Here is a 15,153-nt window from a genome sequence, read left to right as displayed (position 1 = left end):
CGGGTGCATGAGAAGGCTCTGACAAAGAGATGCTATCAGCGGGCTCTGATTAAACTGACGTGAATTACGTGAAACTGCCTGTGTGTCGGAAGCTGTCACACTCAGCAGGGCTGGCTTCTTTAATGAACGATGAACCCATCGGGGCCAATCTCCCAAAGCACGGCACTGGGTTGGTTCTTCTCTCAGAAGAAAGTGCCAAATAGGTGAGTGGCCGTGGGAAGGGGGATGGTTCCCTTGCTGGCATTACTTCCATCGTCCCGTTTCCTGTGAGTTTGAGAGTCTGAAACCACAATGAAGAAACCCGTTTCTTTTCAGTGCTGAGTGAAGAAAGGAGTGTAAACACCGAAACACCGCAGTGTGTGTGTGTGTGTGTGTGGAGATGGGCTTTAGATCTCAGACACACACAGCTCTACACCACCACTGGAACACACGGAGCTCCATGGGTGCAGGCCGGCTCCGCTTTGTGCTCCTCAGGTTGGTGCCGGCCTTACGCACTCACGGACCGCACGGCGGCCCCGGCCCGACCCCCGCGGGCAGCAAATGGCGGCGCGGAGCCGCATCGCCCCCCCGTTCCGCCGCGGGAGGCGGGCGCAGCCACGGACCACCCCCGGGCGGGCTCAGCCCGGCGCATGCTCCGCGGGCGGTCCTCGCCGCCGTGCCGGACCGCCGCCCTGCCGCTGCCGAGCGCTGCGGGATCCGCTCTCGCCGACCCCGGGCCGCGCCGTCCCCCGGCCCCGTGGGGAGAGCGGCTGAGGGGTACGGCCGCCCGAGGTGCGACGGAAGCGGTGAGTGGAGTCGGAGGGGGATCCGCGGGCCTCGGGCGGGCCTCGCATGGGGAAGCGGGGGGGAGGGGGGCGTCGAGCGGCGGCGAGAACCCCTTGGGGGTGCCGGGAGGTGGCGGCCGGCGGCGGGGTTCCCCTGGAGCCCCTTCAGGGCCGGGGCCGCTGGGCTGAGAGGGGACGGCGGTGGGGGAGGGGAGGGAGGAGGAACGGCCCGAGAGGAGGCGGTGGGCCCCGCAGAGCCGCCCGGCCGCGCTCCGACGGTCCGGCCCCGCTGCACGAGCTGCGCTGGAGCGGTGGAGGAAGTGGGGCGGTGATGGAGAGCAGCGGATGGGGCGAGCTCGGGGCTGGGGCTGCGCGCTGAGTCAAGCTGAAATAGCCGGGCGCTCCTGCTCAGATCGCCCCGAGCTCACGGCGGGCCTCGGCTCGCTAAGCGGAGTTCCCCGCAGATCGCGCTGCGTTGCGATTCTCTGCGAGCTCGGGGCGGGCAGATGCGGCCCGGTGCTCGGTCTGCTCCGGTGCCGGAGGTAGAGGCGCCTCTTGGCCGTCCGACAGACCCTCCCGGGGCGCTCCTTCCCCGCCGTCCCGGTGTGTCCGTGTGCTGCGGGCCGTCCTGTGGAGCCGGGGGTTGTAAAAATAGCCGTGCGGAGCTCTTAGACGGGGACAGCCGGGAAACAGGGCTCCGAACGCCAAGCCACCGCTGGGCCGCGTGCGGTGGAAGCAGAAGGACCGCACGGCGGTGGCAGGAGAGGCCGGGCCCGGCTGTGCTGGAACAAATCCTCATGTCCCTGCTGAAAATAAAGCTGGGAGGCGCTGGGAGCGGGTTGTGGGGAGCAGGGCTCTGCTGGGGGGATGGAGCGCGTTGTGTGCGGGAGAATGGGAGTCCTCCCAAGTTGCATCAGTGCTTGTATTTAACTCCAATCGGCCCGGTTTGACTCTTGCTGGGAGGCGACGCTCAGAGATGTCCCGGAGCTGAACGTGTGTGTGTGTGTGTGTGTGTGTGTGTGTGTGTGTGTGTGCTGGTGCAGCTTTGATCTCCAGAGCAGGAGATAGCTGGTGGGTTCTGTTTTGCCCATATATGAGGAGCGGTAGGCGTTTCCTTCTGCCACTTGTTTTTGAAAGGTGCAGGAAGTCGCACCTCGATCTGGGTCTGTGCTCGGTGACACTGTGGGACAGGACAGGTGCTGTGAAACAGAGGGGGCTGAGGGCAGGTTCTTTACCATGAGAGTGATGAGATGCTGGAACAGCTGTGGATTCCCCATCCATCCTTGGAGGTGTTCAAGGCCGGGCTGGATGAGGCCCTGGGCAGCCTGGTCTAGGATGAAATGTGGAGGTTGGCAGCCCTGCCTGTGGCATGGGGGGCTGGAGATGCTCCTTCCAACCTGATCCATTCTGTGTGATTGTGTGAGGGCATGATGCTCTGAGCAGCCAGCAGGTTGCAGCAGGCCCATGCTGGAGTGTCTGCAGTGCTAAAAGCGAGCAATCACAGGCAGATTTTAAGCTTTTCTAAATATATTTGTGGAGATTTTGTTCTGTTTGAATATCTCGCTTGTCTACGTGTCTGTAAGCTGCTTGCCCCATAGCCCAGTGGAACAGAGCACATACTGTGCTCGTGCAGAGCAAAGCTGCAAGCGTTTGACCTTTGGGAATGGTTAGGTGAAAAACTTGTAAGAAATCAGAGTGAGTGGGTCTGAATTTGCTCTGGAATATAAACATGGAGCTGGAATGAATCTGTTAACTCCTGGAAGTCTCAGCTTTGTGAAAACCTTTTGAACTGGCCTTTTTGAGAAGCAGATTGTGTAAATCTAGAGCTGTTTGGGAACGTGCTCTTTCTGCGTGTCCACACTGACTCTGCCTCATGTCTGGAGGTAATCCAGGCCTCTTGGCTGGTGGAGTGAGTGCTGTGAGTAGGGTAAGTTTAGACTAACTCTTCTTTAGCAGTTCAGTCTTGCACATAAACACCTGAATGCACAGAAGGCAGCTTCCCTTTTTGTGCAGGGGGGCAAAACCTTTGAGTGTTCCCCGGCAGCATCCTGCTGTGACATACGCTGTTGCAGACAGGAGGGTTTCACAGACTCTTCCTACCCTGTTCCTCCCCGTCCTCCCTTGGCTCGCAGTGCAGCACGGTTTTCCCCTGCAGAGACCCAGCCTTGGGTTTCCTGGTACCTGGCACAGCTGCTCACTGCAGTAGGAGGAAGAGCTTCAAAATACAACGTGAAATTCAGCTGGGTGATGTGCTGGGCATCGGTTGCACAAGGAAGAGCTGCGTGTTTACCTGCAGAGGAAGGTGTTGGAGTTGTTTTGAGAAGTTAAAACCTCTACAGATGAAAGCAAACCCTTGAGACTGGTTTGTATTTGGATCTGAAAAGGGTTGGTGAGAGAACCCATAAACCAGAGAACGTGATAAGAAACGGGGGTGTGGACAGAAGGCTGCTTGGTCTTGGTTCCTGACTCATCTCACGTACAGCAGGAGCTAAAAATGATCCCAAATTAAACATTTTGTTATAAACTGGCAAGATGCAATTTGCTCTTTTGTAGCCTGTCCAGCAGTTTGTAGTTTCTTACCGACCGGGCATTGTTCCTGTAAATGCACTCAGAGTCTCTAAAGCACTTAAGATGCAATTGGATTTCAGGTATTGATAATGGCCAGCGCTTGCCAAACTGACAGAAAATGGCTTTTAGTGCTCAGCACACGATCCTGTCAGCCTGCCTTCTGCAAGGAAAGCTTTTTCAAGGGCCGATAATGCTCACTTGGGCAGGTTGGAGGTAACAGAAAATGCTGGCACCTCATCAAGGAGGAAAAGTGTATCATTTTGGAGTGCCTGGCAGCTAAATTGTTGCATTAAGCTATTGCTATGGTGTCAGTCAACGGCTCTAGGTATTGCATGCAGCATTTTGTTTTTCTCACTCACCTGATCCTTTGAGATGGCACTGAAAAGTGCTCCTTACTCAGGGTGGCCTGGGAAGGTAATATTGCTTTTCCTGGGCAAGCTGGTTGCATTTTCATACAATCATAGAACGGCCTGGGTTGCAAAGGCCCACAGTGCTCATCCAGCTCCAACCCCCTGCTGTGTGCAGGGTCACCAACCAGCAGCCCAGGCTGCCCAGAGCCACATCCAGCCTGGCCTTGAATGCCTGCAGGGATGGGGCATCCACAGCCTCCTTGGGCAGCCTGTTCCAGTGCATCACCACCCTCGGGGTGATTTTCTCCTGGTTCAGACTGGAGGGGAGAAGTGGGAAATGCAGTGCAGCGCTTGTATCATCCTGGCTGGTTTAGAACAGGTGGACTTTTAAGGAGCGGGTCCTGAGACTTTAATTGCTGGTGAGGAGGATGGCTGAAGGCCTTGTGAACCTGCAAACAGGTTTTCTGGCAGGAATTATTGATTTATTTTTTTTCCCCACCCTGAACCATGTAATAGAAAGAGCGGCTTCATGCATGGAGGAGCACAGTCTGTCTCTCTCACACTGTGTATAATTCCCCAATTACCTTTTGCCATCCTTTTGGTACTGATAGCAAAACAAAGGTCTGTGTGTGTGTGTTACGTGGTGGTGATTATTAATGCTCGCTGTTTTGAAATAGCCATCACACGTGGCTTTTTTGTTAGCTTTGGTGCTCTAGGCTTCTGTGTTAAGCTACTGTGTTGCCTAAAGGAGGATCTGCCGTTAAATTGAATCAGCTCAGTGTTTAGTACTATTATCTCTGGGTATTGCAGCATGTAAGATTTACGGTGTGTCAAGACTTGCATTGTATGCATACATGCAAGGAGGAGATGGAAGACTCAGGGAGATAAGAACGGGGTGGATAAGCGTATAATGCAGCATTGGCAGGGTTTTGGAGCCCTGGGTGGGTTCCCAGTCCCTTGTTTTAATTTCAGCTGTGCCCAAGGATGCAGGTTACAGGTTGCCCAAGGAGGCTGTGGATGCCCCATCCCTGCAGGCATTCAAGGCCAGGCTGGATGTGGCTCTGGGCAGCCTGGGCTGCTGGTTGGTGACTCTGCACACAGCAGGGGGTTGGAGCTGGATGAGCACTGTGGGCCTTTGCAACCCAGGCCATTCTGTGATTCTATGATGGTTCCAACTTTGGCTAAGCAGATTGTTTGTTCCTACAATGCATTTCTGCCCCAGATTTGCGTGGATGATCTGAATTCCTTCTTCTTATATTAAGGTAATATTGACTCTTGTCAAAATTCCTGTGCAACAGTAATTGCTGCCACTGGATTATCTCCCAAGTGATGTGGCAAGCACAGCTCTTTGCAGATCAAAGTACTGAACATCTTCCAGCTGTAAATAAAGGAGGAGTGGTGCAGAGGTTTGTCATTTCCTCCTGTGAAATGACCTGCTGGTTTCTTATAAGCCATGATTCTGGAGGCTGCTGCTCCAGCAGAGAGGCCTCAGCCAGTGCTCAGCGCTGCTCTTCTGCTGCACCTGAGATGGAGAGGGCAGCTCTGCCCAGCTCCAGGGCTGCTGTGCATACACAGGTGCTTGCAGAGATAATGAGCTTGAAACCTGCTGGCTTTTGGAGTTCCAGACCTCCTGCATCATGATTTCTGTACAGGCTTGGCTGACTGTTAATGGCAACACTTGGTCTGGGATTCAGCAACTCACTTTGAAATATTAAAAGATGTTCCTGTCCCCCTAAGTAAGCCTTTTAGTGCCTTAATTAAGGGGGATGGAACAGACCAAGATGCTGCATCTGCAGCTTGGGGGAGGGGGAGCACTGTGAGAAATGTGTTTGTGTGTTGATTCAGTTTTTCAGGAAATGAATTTGGCAGGCCCAACTTTTATACCCGTTTTGAGACAGTAGGAGCACAAAGCAATAAATTAAACAAAACAAACCTTCCAGGCCTTGGCACTTGTGCAGTCTAAACAGCTTCCTGTTGCTTGCCATCCGCAGATACCCGTCTGTTCACTGCTCTGGATTTTAGCAGCATTTTAATACTTTCAAAGCGAGTTTTTGGCTTTTGGTAGCGCTCTGTTACTTTGTGGGGCATGAATTATTTAAGAGGAAGGAGAAAAAGAGATACAAAAGGTACCAACAAGCTCAAGTGTCGCGTTAGACTCGCACTTTTATATTGAAACCTGCTGCTGGGTCTTCTCTTGTTGGGTTTAATTCTGCCCTTATTGACCCAAGGATGTCAGCATCTGTCACATCAGAAGTCCATGGTCTCCTGTGTGGAAGGGAAGCCTCAGTTCTGAGACTTGATCAAGAAGGTTTACAAGCTGGCATTTGCAGTTTACAGCTCACAGCACGGTTTTCTTGTACACTCTTTTGTGTTTACTGAAGATGCACAAGGCATAACCTTTCACTTCCTGAGTGTTTCTGTATTTCACTTTTCCTCAGAGCGTGGCAAAGCAGGTACTAATAATGTTGAAATTGCCCAAGCCCATGTATTCAGAGAGTTTAAAAGTTCAAAAGAAACCAGATGGGTAAGTTGGCAAGTCTGACCTGTGTGCACCTGCTTCTCCTGTCCCCTTCCATCTCCCAGACTGGAGCTCTCTGCTCCATGGGGGTATCTGTTCCTCCAAGAAAACAATGTCCGATTCACCTTTTTTTTCCTCACTCCTCCCACTGCTCTCTTGCATTGCTATCAAACTACTTTTTTTCCCCCTTATTTGAACCTTCTGCCCTTACTTCTTGTTCTCATTTTTCCATTTGAGAGCCATCTAAGATCAATGGCTTTCTTCCCTCTGACAGTGCTTGCAGTAGGGCAGTCCTAAGTTCCCAAGCACGTTTCCTGGTCCCTTCATCCTGCCATGGGAAATCTTGTTTTCTGCTCGTTTGGATGCCTTTTCAGTATGTGCACAAAGAGCATCAAGTGCCATGGCCACCTTGCTCTGGATTCCAGCTTAGCTAATTGGCTGCTTTGCTCCTGCTGTGTTTTATCCTGGATTTAGAGATCTCTGTTTGGCTGTGTTGGCTGATAGTGCTGTCTTGTGGTTTGAATTGCCCCAGCTGGTGTTTTGGTGACTTGAGCTGAGCAGTGGGTGCTAATAGCACCCTGAGGGTGAACACCCCTCAACACCTCACCCCTCCCTCTGGCTTTCCTAGTGGAAACTTCAAGTAGTTGTTCTTCTCCCATTAATCCAGTCTTTTTTTTCCCCTCAGAGTCTATGGCATTCCGTACATCAGGGACTTAAGATGAAGAGAGAGAAAGGTGCAGCTGATGGTTTTGTTGCAGTAATGGCTGCAGTTCCAGAACTCAACACTTTCTGCCCATCCACCATGTCCAAAGCTGGAGTGGTTGGAGTTGGTTTGCTCTCAGAGCTGCCTACAGGTGCTAGAGGTCACCACCTGAACTAGTCAAGTGCTCTCGTGCCTTGTAACCGTTTCTCTGTTAGAAACACCTGTGGGGATAGCTGACTTGGGGAGAGCTGACTTAAAAAATGCTCATTTTTACAGTATAAGAACAGCAAACTTCTGCCAAATTACAGGGGAAAAAAGTCTTGGTGGGTTTTCAGTTTCTTCAACTTCCTGTATGTGTGACTGCAAAACAGACAAGTTAAAGCTGTGTAAGTAAGGCACTGGCAAGCAGAGGGCTTGCTTCACTTTAGTAATAATAATACTAAGCAACTTTAAAATCCCTGGATATCGAGTATATGTGAGCACCGCCTCAGACCCAAGATCCTGTCTGTTGCTTTGCTGCACAGATTCACTGTTCTGCATTTGACTGGAAGTTTTCCCTGCAATAAAGGTCTCTCTGGGTCTTATTGCTCTGCGTTCTTGCAAGTTTGCTGTAGAATTAAGAGAAAAATGAGGCAACATTTTTCTTGGCTTGCTGCGTGTGTAGGAGGAGGGAAGCGGTGCTGTAGGGCTGCTGGTAAGACCTTGGTTTCACATTGCAGGTCACAGGGTCCTATCCTAATGCTCTCCTGTTGTGACTTGTCACCCCTCCAGCTGAGCAAGGTGCTCTGGATGGATGCCTGCTGCAGTGCAGATGGTTTCCCATCAGCTCCCTCCCCTGTTTTCTGCAGAGCTGTTTGAACTTGAATGCTTTGTGTCATGAAAATCCTGCTTTGGGGGCATCAGCATGCCCTGAAGTGGAAGCAGTTCAACTCTGTGTAGCCCTGTATGCATGCAGTAGTATCTGCTGGAGCTAACTTGCCCCCCATGTACACACAGTGCATCATTTAGCATGCAGGGAAGCTCACGGAACCACCCTCTTGCTCTGTATGCTAGATTAATTTTATACGATGAGGTCAAGACCTGCCAACCTGTAAATCTGTGATAGGACTGCCTTTATAGGGAAAGAACTCTGGGGCACTCATTAGCTTCCCCTCTTGAGGCAATGCCAGCATGGTTGCATGCCTGGAGATTGTTTCCTGCTTTCTTTGAACAAACGCCTTAGCACTTTTTCAACCCATTGTGTGTTACTTAGCTGCATGGTAAAGTTTAATTAGCAATGAATTGCTATGCCTGCCTGTTGTGCATACACCCTTCTAACTAGTTTGTGTTGGAATTCCAAGCAGATGCAGCACAAGGCAGATCGGTGTCTATCTCCAGAGCAGAGTAATTGCACACCACAGAGCTTGGCATGAGTTCTTGGAGTGGGCTCAGTCTTTAAAGCACAGCTGAGATGCAAACTGCAGTTCTTCCTGAGAATTCTGCTGAAGCCTTTTCTTAGGACTGCAGCATCTTCTTTCATGGCTCTGTCTAGAAGTAAGTCTTACCACATACTTCAGCTCACAGTTTTAAAGCACTTTCAGCAGTGCTGGTTCTGCATTGAAGGTCAGGGGAGCTCCAGCGTGGGCAGCTGCACTGCTGTAGCAGCTGAGGTTTGTGCAGTGATCAAGGTAGGAAAATGGAGCTCCAGAGGACCAGAGCATTGCCAGAGGTAGGAGGACTTTCTTCTCTTTAAGATAAAGCTTTTGATTCAATCTTGTGTGACTTTTTTTGCTGCCTTAACTGCATTATGCTTTAAAAGAAAATCCTTTTTCATAGTGACTTACAGCTGAGGGTAGTTTAATAAGCACTGTTGGACCTTCTGATTCTAATCTTGTTAACGAGTGCACACCTGTAGCCATACACAGCTCCAGGTTCTAGTAGGGCACTGCACGGAGCAGGTGCTCACAGACAAGCACAGCAGGCAGGCAGTAACGATTGGTCTGCTGATAGCAGAGGTCATCAGCAGGTGGCAAAGAGATTGCATTGGGAATTTGAACTGAGAAAGCACGTCATGTGGAGAAGCTTGGTGTGGTGAAGGTCCTTTAGTAAGGAACGAGTCCAGAGAAGAGCTACTAAGATGATCAGAGGGCTGGAGCACCTCTCTGGTGGAGAAAGGTTGGGGGAACTGGGCTGGTTTAGCTTGGAGAAGAGAAGGCTTTGGGGAGACTTCATGGCGGCCTTCCAGTACTTGAAGTGAGTGTATAAACAGGAGGGGGAACGGCTGTTTGTGAGGATGGGCAGCGATAGGACAAGGGGGAATGGTTTTAAACTGAGACAGGGGAGGTTTAGGTTGGATCTTAGGAGGAGGAAGTTTTTCATGCAGAGGGTGGTGACACACTGGAACAGGTTGCCCAAGGAGGCTGTGGATGCCCCATCCCTGCAGGCATTCAAGGCCAGGCTGGATGTGGCTCTGGGCAGCCTGGGCTGCTGGTTGGTGACCCTGCACACAGCAGGGAGTTGGAAGGAGATGAGCATTTCAGCCCAGGCCATTTTTGACTTTGCAATGCTGTTTTAGGGCTGTGTCTTGATTTCTTGCATCCCGAGTCCCACGTCAAGTTTTCTTGTTTTGCAGCTGAGATAAACTGTGGTTCAGATTGAATTGGTTCCTGTTCATTTCCAGGAGCTGTGACCTGAAAAAATGAACTTGTGTGCATTTTTTCATGTGTGAGCGTGAGTAATGTGTTGTAGGGAAGAGCTCCCACCAATTAGTTTTGCAATGGTTCTTTACTCTTTCCCTTTTCCAATGATGATTTTGTAGCTATGGTTTAGTTATAAGGCACAGGCCCTCGATGTGGGCAAAGAAAACCATAATTTGATTCTGATACATTTATGCTAATGGCATTTGTGCCACCTTTATGCTCCAGAAAACAGGCGCTGCTTCCTTTGTGCACCAACCAGTTCTATTTTGTTCTATGAACAAAACCGAATTCCTTCCAGAACAAAGCCTGAAGTTCTGCAGTTGGTTTTGTTGCTGGAGTCGTTTCTTTTGATGCAGTCCTCAAAAGAATAAGTGCTAATAACGAGTCAGGAATGATTTTGTGCTGGAGTATCTATAAAAAAGCAATTACAGAATTGTTTGGAAGGGAGGGATCTTTAGAGGCCATCTGGTCCCACTCTCCTGCAATGATCAGGGATTCCCACAGCTCCATCGGGTGCCCACGGCCTGGTCTGGGATGTGCTTGTTCAGTTCCCATGCCGCACCTGTTTGTTCTCTTATTATAATAAATAGAAAAGAATCAACAAGTGCTAAAAATACTTTTTGTGGCTTCTGTCGTTCTCAAAGTTCCATCATTCGTAGCTAAAATGACAGGGTGGCTGTTCCAGAGGCTCTGTCAGAGCATTTTTCTGGTGACCGGGTTAAGAATGCAGGAACAGCTAGCAGAAAAAGCAGCCTGAATGAAGCCCTGTGCCCTGATTTCAGTGACTTCTGGTCACTGCTGTCAGAATTGCTTGCAAAATAACAATAAAGAAAAGAAGTGATCTGGTATTTGATGCACATTTAACAAATGAGGTCTTCTGCTCTCATTGTAGGAAACAGAGAAGTGTGCAGCTGCTCCTTCTGGGTGTGTTTTGGCCTTCCCTGTTATGGCTGGCAGTGAAGTAGGAGCAGGCAGATGTTAGGAACTAAGTTTTTCTCACAATAGTTCTGTGGAGAGAGTTTTTGGTCTTTTCCTTGCATTCAGGTGAACTTGTTGTTGAATGACTTCTGCCAAAGGATGAAGCACTGGGACAGGTTGCCCAAGGAGGCTGTGGATGCCCCATCCCTGCAGGCATTCAAGGCCAGGCTGGATGTGGCTCTGGGCAGCCTGGGCTGCTGGTTGGTGACCCTGCACACAGCAGGGGGTTGGAGCTGGATGAGCACTGTGGGCCTTTGCAACCCAGGACATTCTGTAGTTCTATGATATGATTATGATCTTATTCTACCAGACTTTCATGTTTTCAGAAGAGATTAATACTGAGAGACTTATTGTGCACTGAGTGCTGGGAAGGACAAAGGGACTGATTGGAAGCGAGTGGATGCTGAGGGTCGGTGACAAAAGGGAAAATCTGATGATCTCATGGCTGTGTGGGTATCATATGCTTTAAAAAAGAAACAGCATTGCTAATGGGCTCTATTGACAAGCATTATCAAGACCCTCTTTTCTGCTGAAGGCTTTGGTTTGCATGGAGTGGAGCAATGTGAAGATGGGGTGGGCGCTGCATGAGCACCCCCATCCCACGTGGGTGACGGTCCTGCTGGAGCCAAAACCATCAGGTACATCCCCAGAAACAATTGCCTGTGACTCCCCCCAGCATGTTGCTGTAAGTTGGCTTTTGGAGTGGAAAGGAGAAACTGTGGGAAGTACTGAAATCCCCTCTTCCCTCAGCACTTTCAGCTTTGGAGTCCTGCAAGGATGTGTTGGTATTCTGTAGGTATATAAGGCTGGGTTTGCACGTGACTGATTTGCCTTTTATTTTGGAGTAAGATGTCGAGATCAGTTGTAACTACTTGCTGTGAGTTTGCTCTGTCTGAAGTCTCTTCCATATAGACACCTGCTTGGTGTAACTACTGTTTATTTGGTGTTTACTGAAATGTCTTCCCTTTCAGAGAAAACCCTCCAAAGCATAGAGCACTGGATGAGGTTACAGGTGGACAGCCCTTATGGCTGGTTGACTTAACTACATTCTGAATTTAGCCCAGTGTTATGACCCTTTTAAAGTCGTTATGCATTTTGAATTGGTTTTACTGGGGGTGGCAGCCCATTGGCACAGTAGTTTGGAGTGAAGCTTCTGGTCTGTCTCATGTTCCAGGGTGCTGCTGTGAATGATGTGGAATACCTGGTATGGGATGGCAGGTTCTTGTAGGGTCTGAGTGGAGTAAGGCTGGGGATATTTGAACATTAGAATAAACCAGCAGCATAACAGAATGTGACAGTTTTGTTAATTACAATTGAATTTCTAAGCTACTTTTGTGTGTGCTTCTTCCCTGGAGGTGCCCAAGAAGGCATCCGAGCTGCTGCCTGACCCAGTGGCTGGCAACCAGGCCAAAGCAGGAGGGTTGCTGTGAGATGATCTTCAAAGTCATTCTACAGTTCTAAAGACAGAAAAAAAGGAAGTACTTTTATGGTTACAAGTGTTTACAGCTGAGTCTCAGGTGGCCATCTTAGAGCACTGAGTTTGGGTTTGGTGGCACATGTTCTGTGGCACCTCCTGGTTTGGTTCTTGGCTTCTACAGGAGTGCACTTGAACAAGCTAAGCTTTTTTCCCTGAGCATTACTTTGTAGGAAGTGTTAAGTGAAATGCCTTTCCCCAGAAGGGCGGCCCAGCAGTGTTTGCATGCTGTCTGCCTGCAGGCTGCCTGCTAGCAGTCCCTTTTCTCAATAGTCTTCAGTTCTGAAATTCAGGCTTTGTAATTGTAATTGTAAAGCATAGAATTGCAGCACAGCATACAAAAACAGGGGAGAAGTGTGCTGGAAATCTCCTCAAACTTATCTCTCCTTCTCTTCTTCAATCCCCTTCCCCAGCCTTTGGATGGGAAGACCTCCCCGTGATCCCTCCTGCTTTGGGGCTGTGTTCACTCTTCTGTGTATTGCTTTAGCGTAGAACTATTTTATTATCATAGAACTATAAAAAGGAGTAAGCACTGTGTGAATCCACTCTCTCTACTGATAATTAGAGCCTCGACTTCACAGCAGAGAGCTGATTTCAAGTGCTTCTCTTCCTCCCCTCCCTAAACTCAGAACGCTTTTTGTCTCGTGGTGTCCTAGATGCCAAATATATTGTTAGTTCTGGTATCAAGTAGAAAAGGGGAAACACGAAACCCCAGCTCTCGAGCTCAGTTCCTGTTTTTCTGACTCGACAGCTTGAGCTCAGAGTTTATCGCTGTGAGCCTCGATTAGGTTTGGAAGCAGACAAATGCCATTTGATAGCCAAGCTAATGGGTCAGTGTGGGCATAATACTTGTCTGTCTTTACTTTCTTCTGAGCAAAGGTGCTCCCAGACCAAGTCATTTAGACTTGTCCTGGTGGAGAAGAGCTGGAAGGAGTCATTTTTAAGATGGGCACGGTATGATAGAGAAGTCACTAGGAGGAATTAATGTATGTGGTAGCTGGCAGAGTAGCGCAGATACAGCACTTCACAGCCTGTGTCTTCCCTAAAATAGCTAGGAGTGTTTCTCCTCCATGCCTTAGGGCTGTGATTCTCCTCGTGCATTTGCTTCTCCCCTGATGTTGTCCCCTCACAAAATGCTCAGCCTCAAGAGAAGCTTCTGGTTGTTTTGTCAGTGAGAAATAAGGATATCATAAAAAACAACAACCCAATGTCACTTCTGGAGGCTGCATACCAATGAACTGACTGTGCTTTGCTGAGCTGCCATTGACCCCTCTTTCTTCTTCCCCTTGTTGATTTATTAGTGGTCTCTTAATACATCAAAATATATGTAACATATCACTATGTTACTGCAAATCAGGCTCTGGTCTGTATGTTCTTTTAGCACATCGGTAGTTCTGGAGGAGTGCTGATGTATCTAAGTGTCCAGATGACATATTGCCACCTACAGTGTGCATGCAGTGCAATGTAGTTGTGAGTAGCTTGATTAGTCTTGATTGCACAGGTGCTGCCGAGCTCCTGTGATGGCTTTTCCATTCTCCTCTGATGTTTTGATCGTAAATGTACAGTCAAAGCACAGAGGTTACAAACTTAACTAGATGGAAATTCCCCATCTCTGACCAGTACTTCCTGTAAACTCCTGTAAGTAAGATAGAGATGTGCTTTAGAAGGGTTTTATCTGACACTTTGTTTCTTTGGTTGTGGTGATTTGAACAAGGAATGCCACAGGTGCTGCGTTCACACAGCCTGCACACCCAGCTTCTCTGGAGGTGGTGTTAGAGCAGCTCAGTAACTCAGCACGGCTGCAGCTGGAGAGGAAGGAGGGATTGGAAGGTATTTGCTATACTGAGGTGCCTGGTAATTGCCTGTAGAACTTTTGGGGAGTGATTTAATTACGAGAACTTCATAACTTTTTGTCCTTTTTAGTGTTGGCTTTCAGTCCCCTGTAGTGTAACCCCATGGGTCATTTACTTATCGATGATCATTGAAGGTGGAACGAGTTCGTACAAAACTCGGTTGAAACCTAAATGGGGGGAGTGTGGGGTGTGGAGACACATCTCAGAGGTCCCAGGGCTGGCAGTGACATGTCCAGTCTGTACACTGAGAGCAGCTCCAGCCAGCTCTGGGAAGGTGGTAGGTATGGAGGAGGTGCTCAGGGTGAGTCATACATGCTTGAGTCACTGCTAACAGCGATTGAACGAGGCTGCCCTGCTTAGCTATTTTTAATATTTGCTTACTCACATTTACTGTACTAAGCTTTTTTTACAGGAAAGTAGTTAAAAGCTGTTAGATCTTCGAGCTGCTTTTTGTGGCAATGGCTTATTTTATTGATTTGGAGTGAAGTCCTCAGTCCTGTCTCTTCTGAGATGTTTAGGTCTTGCAGCTCAGTATTCACAGCATCAGTCTGGCCCTGCAGGTGTAAATTGGTGCTGAGACCTAGCCTTGCAGCCAGTGGGCAGAGGCACAGCTGCAGTACAAGGCAGGTGGTGGTGGGCTGTGTGCTGGTTCCTAGGGATGCTTCTCCACCTCACCGGGTGGAGCTCTGTTGTAAGGGATGTGACCTATTTTATAAGTGTTTCTGGCTTTTAGCTGCAGTGAATGTCTAATTTATAGCTTTTCTGTAGGAGAACTCTGATGGCAGTTGACGTTATCCTTTGAGTGCTGCCTTTCCTGGGAAAGCAGCACGTTCACCTCGGCAGCTTCTATTTCCAGTAAGGTGCAGCCCTGACTCACTTCTTGCCAGACCTAAGTATTCTCTATACAGATGTTGACAGCTGCATTTGCAGGAGGAAGAAGTAAGGGAGGTTGCTCGGGGTGCATGTATGTGTCATGGAGTTCAGTGCTGGCTTCCTGTTTACTGCTGCTGAGCGAGGATTGGGGCTTCAGCCAACAAAGGGGCAAGAGCATGGCCCATGGATTTGCTGCAGTACAGCTCTGCAGCTGCTGCTCCCCTGCCGTGCTCAGCTCCTGGTATGGCTGCAGAAATGGCTGCAGTGTGGGTGCTGTTTGCAGCAGTGGAACCCCTGTGCTGGCTGGCAGCCTCTCTTTGTGCTGCTGACAATAGTTCCCAATGCAGGGCCAAGTTAACTGAGCTGTGTGTTGGCACTGGGGCTAAGGAGTGAG

At 49.5% G+C, this 15,153-nt stretch overlaps 1 protein-coding gene across 2 annotated transcripts in view; it reads left to right on the top strand.

Moving 5' to 3' along the window:
* Nucleotides 1–645: 645 nt before the first annotated feature.
* Nucleotides 646–15,153, top strand: part of JAK1 (Janus kinase 1) — a 54,567-nt gene continuing 40,059 nt past the window's right edge. For both annotated transcript variants that reach the window (XM_072342980.1, XM_072342981.1), the window contains exon 1: nucleotides 646–785. The gene's annotated coding sequence lies outside the window, so the exon portion shown is untranslated. The remainder of the gene's footprint in view (nucleotides 786–15,153) is intronic.

The sequence above is a fragment of the Excalfactoria chinensis genome, chromosome 8 (assembly GCF_039878825.1).
Source record: "Excalfactoria chinensis isolate bCotChi1 chromosome 8, bCotChi1.hap2, whole genome shotgun sequence".
In the NCBI taxonomy this organism is placed as follows: domain Eukaryota; kingdom Metazoa; phylum Chordata; class Aves; order Galliformes; family Phasianidae; genus Excalfactoria; species Excalfactoria chinensis.
This window is presented reverse-complemented; position numbering and strand designations above follow the sequence as displayed.